At 34.8% G+C, this 16,730-nt stretch overlaps 1 protein-coding gene across 7 annotated transcripts in view; it reads left to right on the top strand.

The window, feature by feature from the left end:
• Nucleotides 1-16,730, top strand: part of Dlgap1 (DLG associated protein 1) — a 772,435-nt gene that overhangs the window by 98,926 nt on the left and 656,779 nt on the right. For all 7 annotated transcript variants that reach the window (XM_090353401.1, XM_090353399.1, XM_090353404.1 and 4 more), the window contains exon 2: nucleotides 4,953-5,112. The gene's annotated coding sequence lies outside the window, so the exon portion shown is untranslated. The remainder of the gene's footprint in view (nucleotides 1-4,952; nucleotides 5,113-16,730) is intronic.

Genomic DNA, 16,730 nt, shown 5'->3' with positions numbered 1-16,730 from the left:
GAATGTTAGGCATGCACTGTACCACTAGGCAAAACTCCCAGCCCATATCCCAGACTGGAAAATGAAAGGTGACACAGAAATCTCTGAGAGTTTGCTTTATGGTGAAACTGTATGTTGTTTATGACACAGAGAAAAATGCATTTAAATGTTTTAAATATGACTAAGCAAAGTCCTTACTAGAAGATTATTTATTTAAAACCATATCATGCTTGAAGCATATAAGATAAAATAAATTTCTGTCTTGTATTACTTAAGATAAATAATTCCTTTAGTATATTAGTTGTACCTTTGTACAACAAATATAATTTAGTCTTAATGAAATCTAATACTTTGACAAATGATTTATCTTTACTCAAGAAAAATGAGAATACTTGAAATAAATATGTATGGTTGTATATACTGTTCTTTTTCCCAATTTGTTTTCAACTGCTGCAGGCTTAGAAATGTTATATTGTGTTGTACGTGCATCTCTTTAACTACAAACACACATCTACTCACCCAAAAAATTATTAGCTAGATTTCTGAATCAGAATGACCTAAGATTTTCAGAATGTGGAATAAAATTAGATTATCTTTGTCAGAGCTATTAATTTACAAATGTGACTCTGGAATATATCAAGTATAGCTATTTTTAAAAATTCTTACAAACCAGAAAACTCCTCCCCCAAATATGCCACGCTTAATTTTCTGCTCCATGGAGCACAGCAAGTGGGGTGGCAAGACCCAGTAACATTTTTCACAGTGTGACTTGCCAGCCATTAGAAGCATGTGGCAGTGCTTAATCTGTAGCAAACAAGCTGACAATTGGCTCAAGAAAGGTTTATGTAATTCTTCTTTAATATTCCTCTCTGATGGTTATAACACTGTCAGAGAGAATCATGAAGGTATAGGTGATTCTCTGATAAGGTAGCACTTTCTTCCATTTATGAACAATGTAAACTTAGCGCCTTCTATAGATGACTGGAATTAACCTCCTTTGCTAATCTTCTAAACAGCAGAATCATATTTTCCTGTTATCCCTTCCATGTGCTTGGCAACTATGATTTCAGTGCTGATTATATTCATAAAGTGGCTCATATTTATTCCCAAGTCTCATGGAGAGCTTTAAATAGTAAAAGTGTAAATATATCTCTACCTACCTTTTAATAGTGCTGTAAGAATTAGGTCAAACTTATTGCTTGAAAAGCTGGCCAGAGCTTCATTCAGGAGGAGTTAAATTTAGTGGAAATGGAAAACATTTGTATAACTAGAACAAAGATCAAAAAGCACCCTTAAATTCTAAAGACCTGAGAAGTATAATTGACAAAACTCATGAGCATGTTATGAGTTGAAGAGGAAATACATCTAGCCAAATAGACCTACTGCAGCAACTCTTTTTGATTCTTGATGTGTAAATGACTAGGTGCGTGTAAAGTAACGTCTCATTTACCTTGCAACTAGGGCAAACATTGGAAAATAAATATGTTTTCCAGAAAGTTCTAACATATCTTCACAGCCAAATGTAGTTGACTTTTTATATTTCAAAACCTGGAATGTGTATGTATTTTCTATCTGTCTTTCAACAGATGATGCGAATAACAGTTTGTCATTCCTTTTAGCCTATAGGGTATTACCTTTTGCAGTTTAGGAAAACATATGTTGACACCTGACCATGTTTGATATCTGGAACTTCTTATATTTTTTTTTACTATTTGTGTAATTACAACTCACATTACATAGGCCAGTGATAGAGTTAAGCATGTGCTAGTTTTCTTTCTTTGTCAGTAAAAACTCTGTAAGTCCTTCAGGAGAGGGCCTATATACTATTTGTTTAAAAATGCGACTTTCAGGAAAAATTCAAGGACCACTGCATTTTAAGAGATTGCAGAGTAACTGTTATTACCATTTGGCATTCATATGCCAAATTAAACAGTGCCTTAGGGCAAATGTGATTATATTTACTTTTAATGTTGAGGGAAGTTGAAATGTATTATTTTGTTTTTCCATTAACATCTTTATATAGAGAACTTGTTTTAGTTTAGGAAAATATCTCCTTTAAAACTTTGTGTGTGTGTGTGTGTGTGTGTGTGTGTGTGTGTGTGTGTGTGTGTGTGTGTGTGTGATGGAGCTTGAAATTGGCCTGGGCACTGTCCCTGAACTCTTCAACTCAAGACTACCATATTTCCTGTGGGCCTGGGAGTTATCCCTTAGCTCTTCAGCTTAGGAGATCCCACCCTACCCTTGAGCCAATCCCCAGTTCCCATTTTCTAGAGGTAAGTGGAGATAAGAGTCTCAGGTCCTTTTGTGCCCAGACTGGCTTTGAACCTTGATCCTCAGATCTCAGCCTCCTGAGTAGTTAGGATTACAGACATGAGCCACCATTATTAAAACATTTTAATAAACAACTATATATATTTTTGTGCAGTCCATAATTTTCTAAGCTACCCTAGGGTACTGAATTTTTACTATATCCAATAAGTAATATGTTGTCTCATTTTCAGGGAAGAAAAAAAAAGTTTTGAACAAATTGAAGGATTGGGAGTTATAGAAAAAAAACCAAGATACTTTTACCATCCAAAAAATGACAAATGTATCCATAGCATATCTTTTCAGCAAAGTAGTTAGAGAATAAAAACATCTCCCCTCTCCTTTCCTTGTCTTCTCCTTTCTTCTTGTTCTCCTTCTCCTTTTTTCTCCTCCTTTTCTTCTTCTCCCTCTGTCCCTCAATTTCCACTTTCTCCTCCTTCTCGTCCTCGTACTCCCTCCTTCTTCCTCTTCTTCCTCCTTCTGCTGATGCATTTAATGAATAAATGTATACTCAGAAATTAATACTTAGTTTTAATCGCAACCTATGGAAACTGGCCATGTGGCATATGAAAACTGAGGCAAACAGGTACTTTCAAGAAAAAGAATTAAAATTTTTTTCACTAAGTACAGCAAAAGAATCTTAAGTATACAAGTTGATGACTATTGTGGATTAATGGAGCTGTGTCATTCCCATTTGTATAAAAAGATAGAAAGCTATTATCACTCCAAAGGCTACCCTTGATCCTTAGTCCCAGTTAATATTCCCAGAGGTTCACAACATTGGGATTTTTTTCACTAACAATTAATGTTATCAGTTATTAGTATTATACCAATTTAGAATTCATTAATCTGGAGAAATGTCCTTTTCATCTTGGATATGCAAGATGCTAGATATAACATGTACTTTGAAAGAGAGGAAAGCATGGCTAAGTTCCATTCTTTAAGTCATTGATTTTGGAAAATTCTTACTTCCCTCTTTCTTAGTTTCCTTATTTGTACAACAGAAATGAGGATATCTCATTTGAAGATCAAGTGAGATAATTTCTTAAAAGAACTCGCTCTTCCTCTGTATATTTTAAGCAAGAATAGGAAGAATGGAAGAGAGTGAGTGGAAGAAGGAGTGAGGGGGGAAGAAAGGGAAGGAGGCAAGTAAAAGGAAACAGAACATAGAACAAGAGAATGAAAAAATAAATAAAAGAAGAAAACAATAGTCAGAAGCTGGTGGCTCATGCCTATAATCCTAGCCACTCAGAGGCTATGATCTAGGGATGGGAGTTTGAAGTCAGCCTGAGCAGGAAAGTCCATGAAACTGTTGTCTCCAATTACCCACCAGAAAACTGGAAGTGATGCTGAGGCTTGAAATGATAGAGTACTAGTCTTGAGTTAAAAAGCTCAACGACAGGTGCCTAAGCCCTGAATTAAAGACTCATGATGAATGAGAGAGAGAGAGAGAGAGAGAGAGAGAGAGAGAGAGAGAGAGAGAGAGAGAGTGTGTTACTGTACAAAAGGAAACATACTCATGACATGACTTGCTTATCTGTATATTACCTATAACAATAAATTTAAAAAAGAGAAAGCAACAGAAAGGTTAAAATACTTTTTGTTAAAATACTTTTTTGTCAGTCCTGGGCTTGAGCTCAGGGCCTGAGCACTGTTCTTGTACATTCTCAAGGCTAGAGCTCTACCACTTGAGCCACAACATCACTTCTGGTTTTTTTCTATGTATGTAGTACCAAGGTATGGAACCCGGGTCTTGATGCATGCTAGGCAAGCACTCTAACACTAGGCCAAACTCCAGGCCCCTTTTGTTGAGCATTTAAAGTATGTGGCCTGTGTCAACTTAGTTCTTCATTTCAGACTTCTATGGTGTGTTTATGTGGAGGCCTTGATACTTGGCCTGGCTTTGATGCAAAGCCTTGCTTAAAAAAAATCCTAATGCATACCACATGCCTCTCAACTGGCCCAATCCAGTTTAACATTTCTGTTACTTACAGTCAACTATAGACTAAAATATTGATGGAATATTCCAGAAATTAACACCGCTCTGAGTATATAACTTATTTTTCATGCTCCATGTTACATAGGATGTAAATTATCCCTTTGTCCAGAGTATCCATTAATTGTATCACTCTCACCTGTCAGTCACATAGTAGTCATCTTGGCCTTCAGATAGAGTAATTTAGTTGCATTGCTTGTGGTTTAGTGACCCTTACTTTATTTATGGCCCCAAAGTTAAAAGTAGTCATTTGAAGATCTTATTTCAATAAATTGCATTTTTATGGTTGTAATTCATTTTGTACTGTGCCTGATTTATTAGTTAAATGAGTGATACGGATCAAGATGCATCGTACTTAAAAGCTAATTTGTTGAATGGTAACTCCTTTGTATAAATACTTAATGATAATAAAATATATATTAAAATCAACTATTTAGAAATCGGTACTATATGAAATTTCAGGTGTCCACTGGGGGGGCTTGGAATTACTGAACTTTGTTTGTAGTTAACATACAGTGTACCCCATAACTGGACTGTCTTAATCATGAATATTTGTGATAAGCTAAGGCTTCTGTTCATGTGATTAAATAAATACAAGGAATATTGGCAAAGAGTCTGTGAAGTTCTGTTAATAGATTCCCATTCCTTTTTGTCCCCTTCTGGATTTTAGTGCAGTATGAATGGTGTTCCTGTGCCCCTTCAAGTGATCACTACTTAGACATTTTCCTGGGACACTATCTCAAAAGGACCTGCATATATCCAAGTTGCTCAGATACAATCCCCAATCAAGAAAGTCTTCGTGGAGTAGACTGCTTCTTATACCAACACTGGTAAGAGTTTAAAAGTATATTTTCTGTTTGCAGATGATGGCTGATGTTATACCCTGCTTTGAATTTGTTTGTTTTTCCATTAACTGGAAAATAGACGGCTGGATGGTGGTGGCTGACATGTCTAATGCTAGCTACGGAGGAGACTGAGATCTGAGGATTGCAGTTAGAAGTTATTCTGGGCAATAAAGTTTGTGACACTCTCATCTCATATAAATTGCTAAAGAAAAAGCTACAAGTGAATCGGTGGTTCAAGGGGGTAGAACATTACCCTTGAGCAAAAGAGCTCAGCCCTCAGGTGCAGAGTTCAAGCCACAGGACTGGCACAGATAAAAAAGAAGGAAGAATGGAAGAGAGGGGGAAGGAGGGAGGGACGGGGGGAAGAAAGAAAGAAAGAAAGAAAGAAAGAAAGAAAGAAAGAAAGAAAGAAAGAAAGGAAGGAAGGAAGGAAGGAAGGAGAGAGAGAGTGAGGAAGGAAGGAAGAAAGACATCATGGAGAGGAAGGGGACAGGTTAGCACAAAGAAGTATTGATAAGTCATTAGAATATTATTAGCCAGTATATGTTGACTTATTGGAAGATACTTTTATTATTTAAGGAAAGTAGTGGGAATTCATATATCATATAAGGGAAATTTTATAATAAGCACTCTTCTGTTAGAAAATAATTCTGATACAGTTGGTGAAAATATTAATTGCTATAATCTATGATATTTTTATAGCTCTAAAAACCAATAATTGTAAAATAGATAGGTTATCTCTTTGAAATTGTTAGTGATGAAAAAAACATCCTGGTGATAATCTATGTGCACATTTCTCTAGCCTGCCTCCCCTTCCCTTCCCTGTCTGAGAATGCTTATGAGTTTAGATATGGATATCTTTTCCTCAACTTCAGGTTTTTCTGCTTTAGAATACTGCCAGATATTCTAGCCAGGCTTAATTATGAAAACAGAATTAGGGTTGGCAAAAGATAGTAAGGATGTATCAGACTGAAGGATAGGAATATTTCCAGCTGGGTTTCTTTGGGCGGAGATCATGAAGAGTCAAGGTGGTTTTGAATCTCTTAGAAGAGCATGTAATTGGCATCCTAAAAAAGAGATGCTCAGGGAATCAAACAGTTTTCTGAACCGTGGCATGAAACTATTTTTGGTACATAGACATCAAGAAATAGTTGAGCCACAGGAATCCCGGAAGCATACAAGTTCGTCTATATCTCAAAATCTAAGATTCAAGAATTAGTATTTCTGAGACATAAATCAGAAAATAATTGTGTCTGTATATAGAGAATAGTGTCGAGATAAAAATCTGGTGGGCACATTTGTTAGGAAATGGAAAGACTTAGAAAAAATCATATTAAGTGTACTAAGCCAGACTCAAAGGAACATAGGCTCAATGGTTTCCCTCATTTGTCATAATCAGTAGAAACCTTGGGCTCTCCTAGCAGAGATTTGCAATAGAGCAAAACCTAGATACATAAGGCCATATAGTATGATGCTAAATGAAAGGACCACTAGGATATAGAAACTAAATTATCTCCAAGGACAGCTGCTTGATAATTATTCATCTTCCATCTTAAAAGACTTTACTATTTGATCATTTGTGTGTGTGTGTGTGTGTGTGTGTGTGTGTGTGTGTGTGTGTGTGCTTGTGTTGGTACGGGAACATAAACTCAGGGCCTGATTCTGTCCCTTTGCTTTATTTTTCCAGTCAAGGCTAGTGCACTACTACTTGAGCTGCAGTTCTATTTCTCACTTTTTGCTGATTAATTGTAGTGAAGAGTTTCATAGATTATTCATCCCTGGTTGGATTCCAACTTTGATCCAAGAATCTCCCGAGCTTCCTGAGAATTATCGGTGTGAGCCACTGGCTCCCAGATTTTTTGATCATTTTTTTCATATCAAAGTTTTTCAATGTCACTATTATTGAGAAGGCTAAAGTAGCAAACCAACCTATTGAATGCACAAAATCATAAAATAAATTCTAGATGATCAGGACAACACTAGTGTACACTATCTGTCTAACTTTTATTGACATTCTACTAAGTCTTACCTTCTTGGCTTCCAGTACTTGGAATCTGGATGCCTGTCTTAATAGCCAATTCCAACTAAGGTTATAGTCAGCCTAGTACAGTATGGCATTTGAAATAAATAACCAATTAATTTTAGGAAACCCCAAATTTTGACTTTGGCTCTCACACTAAATGGTGATGTTAATCTTCAGAGGAGCTGTGTACTAGGATTGATGATAATGTTTACTATGAATCTTTGCATACAATAAAAACAAATTTTTTCTCATCACTTGATGTTCATTTGTGTGGTTTATTTCCAATATTTAAGTAGATTAATTGTCTGAATAAACTAGGATAAGAATGATATGTTAAATATTTCAAAATAGTCTACAAATTTATGGGATATCTGCCACTAAACAATACAACTAATTCTTTTTTGAACCAGTCCTGGCACATGAACTCAGGGCATGGGCATTGTCCTTGAGTTTTCTCAAGGCTAGTGCTCTACCATGAGAGCCACAGCACTACTTCCAGTTTTTTCTGTGCATGTGATACCAAAAAATTGAACCCGGGTCTTTGTGTATGATAGGCAAGCACTCTACCACTAGGCCAAACTCTCGGCCCTACCACTTATTCTTCAGCACAACTAATTCACCTTTTTAAGTAAGCTGAGCAGTCGCCAGATTTTTGATAGTAACACTCTAATTAAATCATTTCATTGACACATTTGCAAGTAACTAGATCATATGCTCTTTTGGTATGGCTAGCGAGGCAGCATTAGGCCATCTGCAACAAGGCAGATACTGAAAATAAAATAAAATAAAATAAAATATTAAAGGTATTTCATTTTTGGAATGTAAAGTATTTCTTTTCTAATTTTTAAAATTAAGATCTTTGGCTGTCTCTTGTTAAACATTCCATATATCTTTGAATTTATGATCTTTAGCATAATACTTTATAGTTCAAAAGATACAGCATTAATATTTAAAATAATCTCATTTGGTTAAAATTAGATTTGAAGCAATACTTAAGTTTAGAAGATCCTACTGTTCAGATTTTTAGGAATCTTAGATCGTTAGATTATGCTTTCCACAAATCCCTGTTACAATGGGACTATGATATACTTCCAGACATCAAATCTTAGGTAATTTGCAATGCTGTAAAATGAAAGAAAGAAGTAATGTTTATTTAACTCTTATTACATGCCAAAAAAATTTGGGTTCTTATAAATTCTGGAGGTCTTGTAAAATGAATCTATGTTTTGGTTTTAATCTTCCTGTAAGATATGTTTAAGTAATTAAAGAACTTCTCAAAGATAAACTTACCAAGAAATAAAGAGAGATTGAAAGAGACAGAGGCAGAAAAGAAAAGGTCTTTCCTAAACCAATTTCTTTTTTCACTCTCTTTCTGGAAGGGGTATGGGGGGTAGTGGCAGTGCTTGATCTCAGGGCCTGGATGCAGGCCCTGAGCCTTTCTGCTGAGCTCTACTTCTGGTTTTGGAGTGCTTAATTGAAGCTAAGAGTCTCATAGATTTCCTGTGTAGGCTGGCTTTGAATGCAATCCTCAGATCACAGCCTCATGAGTAGCTAAGATTACAGGCGTGAGCCACCTGTGCTGGGCTCCAAATCAATTTATTTTCAAAGCTATCTTTCACTATTTTATCATGCTTTCCAATTGTTGTATATGAAAGACAGGAAAAAAATTCCTTCCGTGCAAAACTTAACTGAATCCTTATTGTTTTTGCTTGAATGTATGCAGGGTACTGTTTGACAGTGTATAGGAACTATTGGTTTTGTCCTGATGAAGGGTAGGTAGGGAGACTGGTGTAGAGTGGTACCTGGAAAGGCGTGTGGAGAAAACTCAAATGAGTGGGCATGTATTCAGTGCACTTAGGATGGTACCTAGGTAGAAATTTCTCATCACTTTTTTACTGTTCTAAAGCAAACTGAATATTTAGTATTGGCATTGGTAGTTAATGAACATCTAAAGCCCACATAAATGGTACGCTGTCAACACCCAGTCGTTGTGGGCACTGATTGCTATAATGTTCAGTGATAATGGAATTATTTAGTTTTATCATGTTGTTAAAGTGTGTTAAGAAGCCTTCAGAAGCAAAACAAAATCTTTCAGTACCCAAGACTTCAAAGCTTTTCTTTCCAAAGTATGTAATATATTATTTGTACCCTATCCATTCTTTTACTTAATCCTATTTCCATTTTATTTTTTAAAAAATCCTGCTTTTCCCTCAGAAAAAATTTTCATATCTATATACCTTCATTTTAAGGATTATATGGTTAATTTTAGCCACTTGTAATTCTTTTTAAGAATTGAAAGGGCTATGTAATCTTGCAATTTGTGTACAGAATTTCAGGCAAGTATGAAAATGACTAAATTATATTTGTGGATTGTTATTAGATCCTTAACTCCTAAAACATACCAAACCACTGTTTTCATATAGCACAGTTTTTTCTAGATGATGCATTAATATGTATTTCTTTATTTGCAGTCATTTCTATAAACCAGTTGTGAAAAGTTTCTAGTTCAGTGAACATACCCTTTATGTTCTTTGTAAAAAATCATTTTTTCTTGTAGTAGCAAAATGTTTAATGCAGTTATTGGCAGATTTACTGACAGATCAACTTAGACACATGGAAAATCTGACAGAGAGACTGTATCACAGTGAGGAAGTACAGATGGTTCTCATCTATCATCAGAAAACAACAGTGGGATATATGTATGTTCCATCGTTTTATACATTTGATGTAACAGAAAAATGACTGAACTAAGCTCAGTGGACCAATTTATTTGGAGTAGACTTGTAGGTTTTTTTGAACATTAGGCATTTACTTCCTTTAAAATAATATTTCTGCTTTATTGGGGAGATTAAATGAGATGATGTTTGTGGACTGAAGGCTCTAGAAATTTTTTGTTTGTGAGATGGTACTAGAGAAAAAAAATTCAGGTTCTGGATACTATCTCTTAGCTTTTTCACTCAAAACTGGAGGTCTGCCACTTCTGGCACACCTACACTTCTAGCTTTTTGTTTTCCAGCCAATTGGAGGTAAGACTCTCACAGTCTTTTCTGCTGGGCTGGCTTTAAATTTTCATCCCCAGAATTTAGACTCCTGATTAGGTAGAATTACAGGAACCAGCCACTGGAACCTATATACAAATGTTAAGGGTCTAAGTGTAAGAAAATCCTTTAAACAATATAAACCATGGCAGAGTTAGATGTTATTAATGGATTTGATATCATGTGTATTGCTATTTCTTGCACCAAAACATCCTATCTCATTTAATATTCAGAAAGTGTACTTCATCCGTTGTGAGTACTTTGAGCATCAGAGTAATTGATAGATACTAACATTCAATTTCTATTTTTTTCTTCCATATATTTTATTGTAATTAATAGAAAAGTTACATTATATTCACCAGATAGAAGGTGCATGACTTCACAAACATTGATACCCTTTCTCATGTCTTGGTCCCCACCTCTGCCCCTCATCTTATTTTCTCCCCTTCCCTATCCTATTTCAAAGAACCAAATATGCATATATACAGTATATCAGATAACAAGGTGAAATACTATAACAATATGAGATAAGCAAGGGACAGTAAAAGAGATGAGAGATAACATAGTATTAAGGAAAATAATCACTCATTAGATGTCTTTTGTTTCTATATCCTGGAGGTCCTTTCATTTACCTTCATACTATATGGCCTTATGTATCTAGATTTTGTTCTATTGAAAATTTCTGCTAGGAATGCCCAAGGTTGCTACTGATTATGACAAATTAGGGAAACCATTGAGCATATGTTCCTTTGAGTCTGGCTTAAGAAATACAAATTAAAACAACTCTAAGATTCTACTTCACTCCAGTTAGAATGGCCACGATCAAGAAATCTAGTAACAACAGATGCTGGCAGGGATGTGGCCAGGAGGGATCACTACTACACTGTTGGTGGGAGTACAAACTTGTTCAACCACTATGGAAAGTAGTATGGAAGTTCCTCAAAAGACTAAACACAGAGCTCCCCTTTAACCCAGCAAATCCAATACTTGGCATTTACCCAATTATCCAGAAACAAGGACATCCTAAAGCCACTAGCACAACAATGTTCATTGAAGCACTATTTACCATAGCAAAGATATGGAAGTAACCCAGATGCCCCTCAGTTGATGAGTGGATCAAGATGTGGTATTTGTACACAATGGAATTCTATGCTGCTGTCAGAAAGAACACCATCACCCCATTTGTAAGAAAATGGAAAGACTTAGAAAAAATCATATTAACTAACATTCAATTTTTATAGATACTAAATCATTCCTAAATTACTGGATCTTAATGATGCAAAGTTTCCTGGCATTTAGAGTTTACTGGCAAGATAAATTTTAAGCAAGGAATAACAGGTGGTTTTTAAAAATTTATATGGTTCTCATGAAGTCAATTATAATGTTATATAATTCATAATAAAGGTAGAAATTGTAGTGAACTCATTACAATGTGTGATTAAGATATACAGGGAAGTAATAAGGGTCACCAACTGGCCTGCATGAAGTGTATGATTAATACTAGAAGGGAGTCTTCACATATATATAAAAACTTGGTCCTGGGCTAATAAGACATGTTTGGAGCAATTAATCATTTATGGGGTAGTGTTAAGCCTACTTTTTTCTGATCCCAATGTTGATGTTGTTTTGGACTTACCATACATCTTCATATGTAGTATAAAATATTTGAGCTATGTTAAATGACTGCATTATCTCTATTAGCTGGATACCCAGTGTTATATCAAGTATAAGACATTTGTATGAAGGTGGGTTTTTTTTTTTGCCAGTCCTGGGCTTGAGCTCAGGTCCTGAGCACTGTTCTTGGACTTTCTCAAGGCTAGAGCTCTACCACTTGAGCCTCAGCACCACTTCTGGCTTTTTTCTATGTATGTGGTACCAAGGAATCTAACGGGGGTCTTCGTGCATTCTAGGCAAGCACTCAACCACTAGGCCAAACTCCCGGCCCCATGAAGGCATTTTTAAGGAAAAAATTAATACATGAGTTGAAACTAACTTTATCTTATTTACATGTAATAAATATCTTAATCAGTGTCTCATTGACCTGTAACTCATTTCGTAGATTATTTAGATTATATGTGTTAGGTATAGAGCATGGTTGTAATTGTGGTCCTTTGAGGTCATGAATGGAGAGGAGAGACAGAGAAAAATAATAATAGAGACAGAATAATATTGAAATACATTGATTTTATATATGAAGATGGCATGGGAAACTCGCTAAAAGCCGTTGAATAATACAGGGTGATGGAGAGTAGAAAAGGAAGAGCAATAGAGGGGACAATGCAAATTTAGTACAAAATATAGATGTGTGAAAAAACAGTTCATTTTTTTCAGAGGACATAGTAGTACTGAGGTAGCCTTGCCCACAAGAAAAGCAATATAGATTTCAAAGAAGAAATATACAAGTCCATACAAATGTTTGGAGGGTTTCAACCATCCACTTTCAGTAACTGATATAGAGCAAATAGGAATGATCAAGGAAAGAATAGAAAACTTGAGCAAAACTATCATTTAAAGTAATCAAGATGAATACATTTCAAAATAACAGGGAGTACATGCCCACAACATCCATGTGGAGATACCATATGCTGGGCATGAATTAAAGAGAAATGAATTCATGCAAAGTATGATCACAATGAATTGGCTTAGAAATTAGTAATAAAAGAGTAACATGTTATAAATAATACATATTTCAAAGAAATAATTACAAGATAAAATAATTTTGAGTAGAATGACAAATACTTAGTGATGAGAATAGATCAGATGCAGGTAGAGTAAATTTTTTTCACCAATTGTTTTTACTAGAAAAAGAAGAAAAGCATTAAATCAATGGCCTTAAAAGGTTATGAATAAGAACAGATAATTAAGCTCAATATAAGAAGAAAGAAATATTATGTATAACTCAAGACCTGATTGAAGTATAACTAGAAAATTACAAAGCAAACAGCATCAAATAATACGTTTTGAGAAAATGTTAATGTAATTACTAATTCTTTAGCCAGACTGGTCAAGTTAAAGAAGAAACAAACTCAGTACATCAGAATCCCAGAATACTGACTTCATAGAAATAAAGGATAATAAGAGAATATCAAAAGTACGTATTAAGTCAGTAATTTTACAAGTAAAATGAAATGGAAAATAACTTTGAAAAAAACTACAAGCTTTCTTTGTGAGGAAGAAATTGTTAAGTGTAGAAAAGGTTTGAATCTTTTGTTCCAAATCTCCCTACATAAAAAATTTCAATCCCCATGTTGCTTCATTGATAATTTCTAGTGACCCTTTGGCTGAAAAACAAAAGTAAAAATAAAATAAAACAGAAAATGGGAACTCCAGAAAGATAATAAAACATCATTTTAAAAGATCAACATTATCTGTCCTCCAAAACATAAGCTATGATGAAAAAGGAAAGCCATAGACATATTATCTATGGGCATTAGTACTATTTCTCAGTATTAACGACAAACCACTGGAAATAGATAAAAGTAACAAGTTTACATTATTTTCAAAGTGATCAATAAATTCATTGTGGTCTCCACTCCCCCTTTTTTTTCTTGCCAGTCCTTGGGCTTGAATTCAGGGCCTAGGCACTGTTCCTGAGAATCTTTTGCTCAAGGCTAACATTTTACCACTTGAGCCACAGCTCCACTTCCAGTGGAGCTTACTTAGGACTCAAACCCAGCACTCTACCACTAAACCACATTCCCAGCCCCAATGTGGTCTTAGGTAGCATTTCCAAAATATTTTTTGGCCAGTCCTGGGGCTTGAACTCAGGACTTGAACACTGTCCTTGGGCTTTCCTCAAGGCCAGCGCTCTACCACTTGAGCCACAGAACCACTTCTAGCTTTTTCTATGTATGTGGTACCAAGGAATCGAACCTGGGTCTTTGTGCATGCTAAGCAATCACTATACCTCTAGGCCAAACTCCTGGCCCTCCAAAATATTTTAACAAACCAATTAATTTTAAAACTGCATAGGATATTCCCCAAAGGAGACACATCAAGGTTTGTTTTCTTTTAAGAGAAAACAAAGCTAGAAAACTTACAATATTTGATTCCAAGTCGTAGTTACACTGTAATACATTCAAGACACTATGATTAAAGTACAAAAGACCCATAGTAATTCAACCTGGAATTGCTAGTTTTCCCCCTAGCTTTTGCAGGGGGCAATTGGATAGCCACACAGAAAACAATAAGCATAAACATTACCTTACACAATGCACAAAAACTTATTCACACCAGATTACAGATTTGCAATCCATGTAGAAAGCTATAACCTATGTAGTGTAGGAGAAAAAGGGAGAAATAATTATGATGTTGGGTAAGGCAAAGCACAAGTTACAAAAGAGAAAAATATATTCGATTGTTTAAATTTAAAATATTTATTTCAGTACACTGGTTAGAAAATGAATCAAAAGACAAGCAGTTGACTGGGAGAACACATTTGTAATACATATGACAAAAATATATATTTGTGTGTTATAGCTCCATATATATGCATATGTGCATGTATCTATCTCTCCATATACATATATACACATATATACACATATATGAATACTTACAGAATTGTAATATAATACATATGATAAAACCTGGTTTTAATAATATGTGCACATTATTTGAAGACAGTCATCACTAAAGAAGATATTCCACTTATTACAGAGATGGGAATGAAATTTGCTTGATACCACTCCATACTTACTGAAATTGTTAGCAGGCAGGTTGACAGTAAACAAAATGAGGATGCCTAGCAATTAAAAATGTTATGCATATTATTAACAATGTGCAGTGGTACCACTTCTTTGAAGATTTAAAGTTCTTATCCAGGAATCCAACACTGTACTACCCAGTTGTCTCACTGCTGTGTTCCACTTCAGAGAATTCAAAGTATATATTTGCACAAACAATATCTATTTATTCTTTGAATGTATAACCTACAACAGTTATAAATGGGAGATACCCCAAGTATACATCAACTGATAGAGTAACAAATTTTCGATTATGGATATAGTGATACACTGTTTACTTTAGAAAGAAATGGACTGCTGCTTCATAGAAAATATGGATCAATCTCAAATTGAAATAAAACATACAAGGAAGGAGAATTTTTCTTTGCTTTCCCTCTGTCTTTAATTCATTGTCCAGCAATGTATAATTTAGACTAACCAAAGAGTGCTTAACAAGACCAAAGGAAAAAAATAGTTTAACTTGTCGATATTCAATACTCAAGAGTACTGTTTGGCCTTCTTATCTGTGGTTTCACTTTTTCTTGTTTCATATTCTTGTAGCAGATTATAGTTTGAAAATATTAAATGAACAATCCCCCCAAAAGACAATTCTAGAATTTTAAATTGTGTGATGCTTTTAGTACCCTGATAAAATCGCGGGCTGACCAGCTCTTTGCTACATAGGATGTGAATGTTCTGTATTCAATGCATTTCCCGTGCATCCATGATGCTGTACTGGGCCTTCGTTGTCCAAAGCAAATAATCCTTCTTCAGAATTACTGCCAGAAGATCAGTAATAACTTAGCCTGGCATCGTAAAGCTTGTGCTGTTCTTCATCTCAAATCATCTCATCGTGTGAACATTGAATCACTGAGAATCAAGTCACATGATTTTACTAAGTTATATGTAATTTTTAAGTTTAATAAATCAGCTATTAATCTCTTATTGGGTCTAATTTATAAACTAAACTTTATCATTGATATGTATTTATATATAGGAAAACTCCTTATACACATGTACACACATACACACATACATGTATGTATATATACACACATATATATGTATGTGTATGTGTATATATATGAGTTGATACTTAGTTTTCGTCACTGCTCAGAGTCCTTGGGGATCAGATACTTCATTGTTCAGTGGTGAAGAACTGAATGGTTGCTTAGAATATGGTGAAAAATAGAATGACTTTTGGAAAGGTAAATGAGCACATAGGAAAACAAATTATAGGGTAGTCTTTTTTTTTCTGTTCCTTAGAACAATGTGTGGAGTTTTTTTTTTATTGTAATTAGTAAAAGGGTTACATGATATTTGCCAGATAGAAGGTGCATTAATTCCCATACCTTGATACCCTTTCACATGTCTTGGTACCTGTTATAGGGTAGTCTTGTCATAGTATTTTTTGTAGATTGTCTCTGGAGTAGGAGATGTATGACAATTAATTATTTGATCTTTGATTTTAGGCACGCAGTTAAGAGACTGCAGGAACTCCAGTGCCTTTAGCTCAAAACAATTCTGCCAATCTGGCTTATTTGAGAATAGCATATTCTTATCAATTTCAAAGCAAACACAAAATATTACATAATTTGTGATTCAATTTATACGAAATATCTTAATCTTAGTAGCTACTATTCAACTTTCTACCTGTTGTAGGTTTACTGTTTTAGTAGTCATCTTTGAGTAAGAAAATATGATGTTTATTTTTTCAGTACTTGTCTTATCTCCATGTAATATCCTCCATCTTTGTCTATGTTATCTCAAATGATACAATTTCTTTTTTCTCTCACCAGTTGAGTAGTATTCAATTAT

This window comes from Megascapheus bottae, chromosome 19 (genome assembly GCF_031878675.1).
Source record: "Megascapheus bottae isolate mThoBot1 chromosome 19, mThoBot2.hap1, whole genome shotgun sequence".
NCBI classification, from domain to species: Eukaryota; Metazoa; Chordata; class Mammalia; order Rodentia; family Geomyidae; genus Megascapheus; species Megascapheus bottae.
Note: the sequence above shows the minus strand (reverse complement) of the source record. Positions and strands in the feature narration are given on the sequence as shown.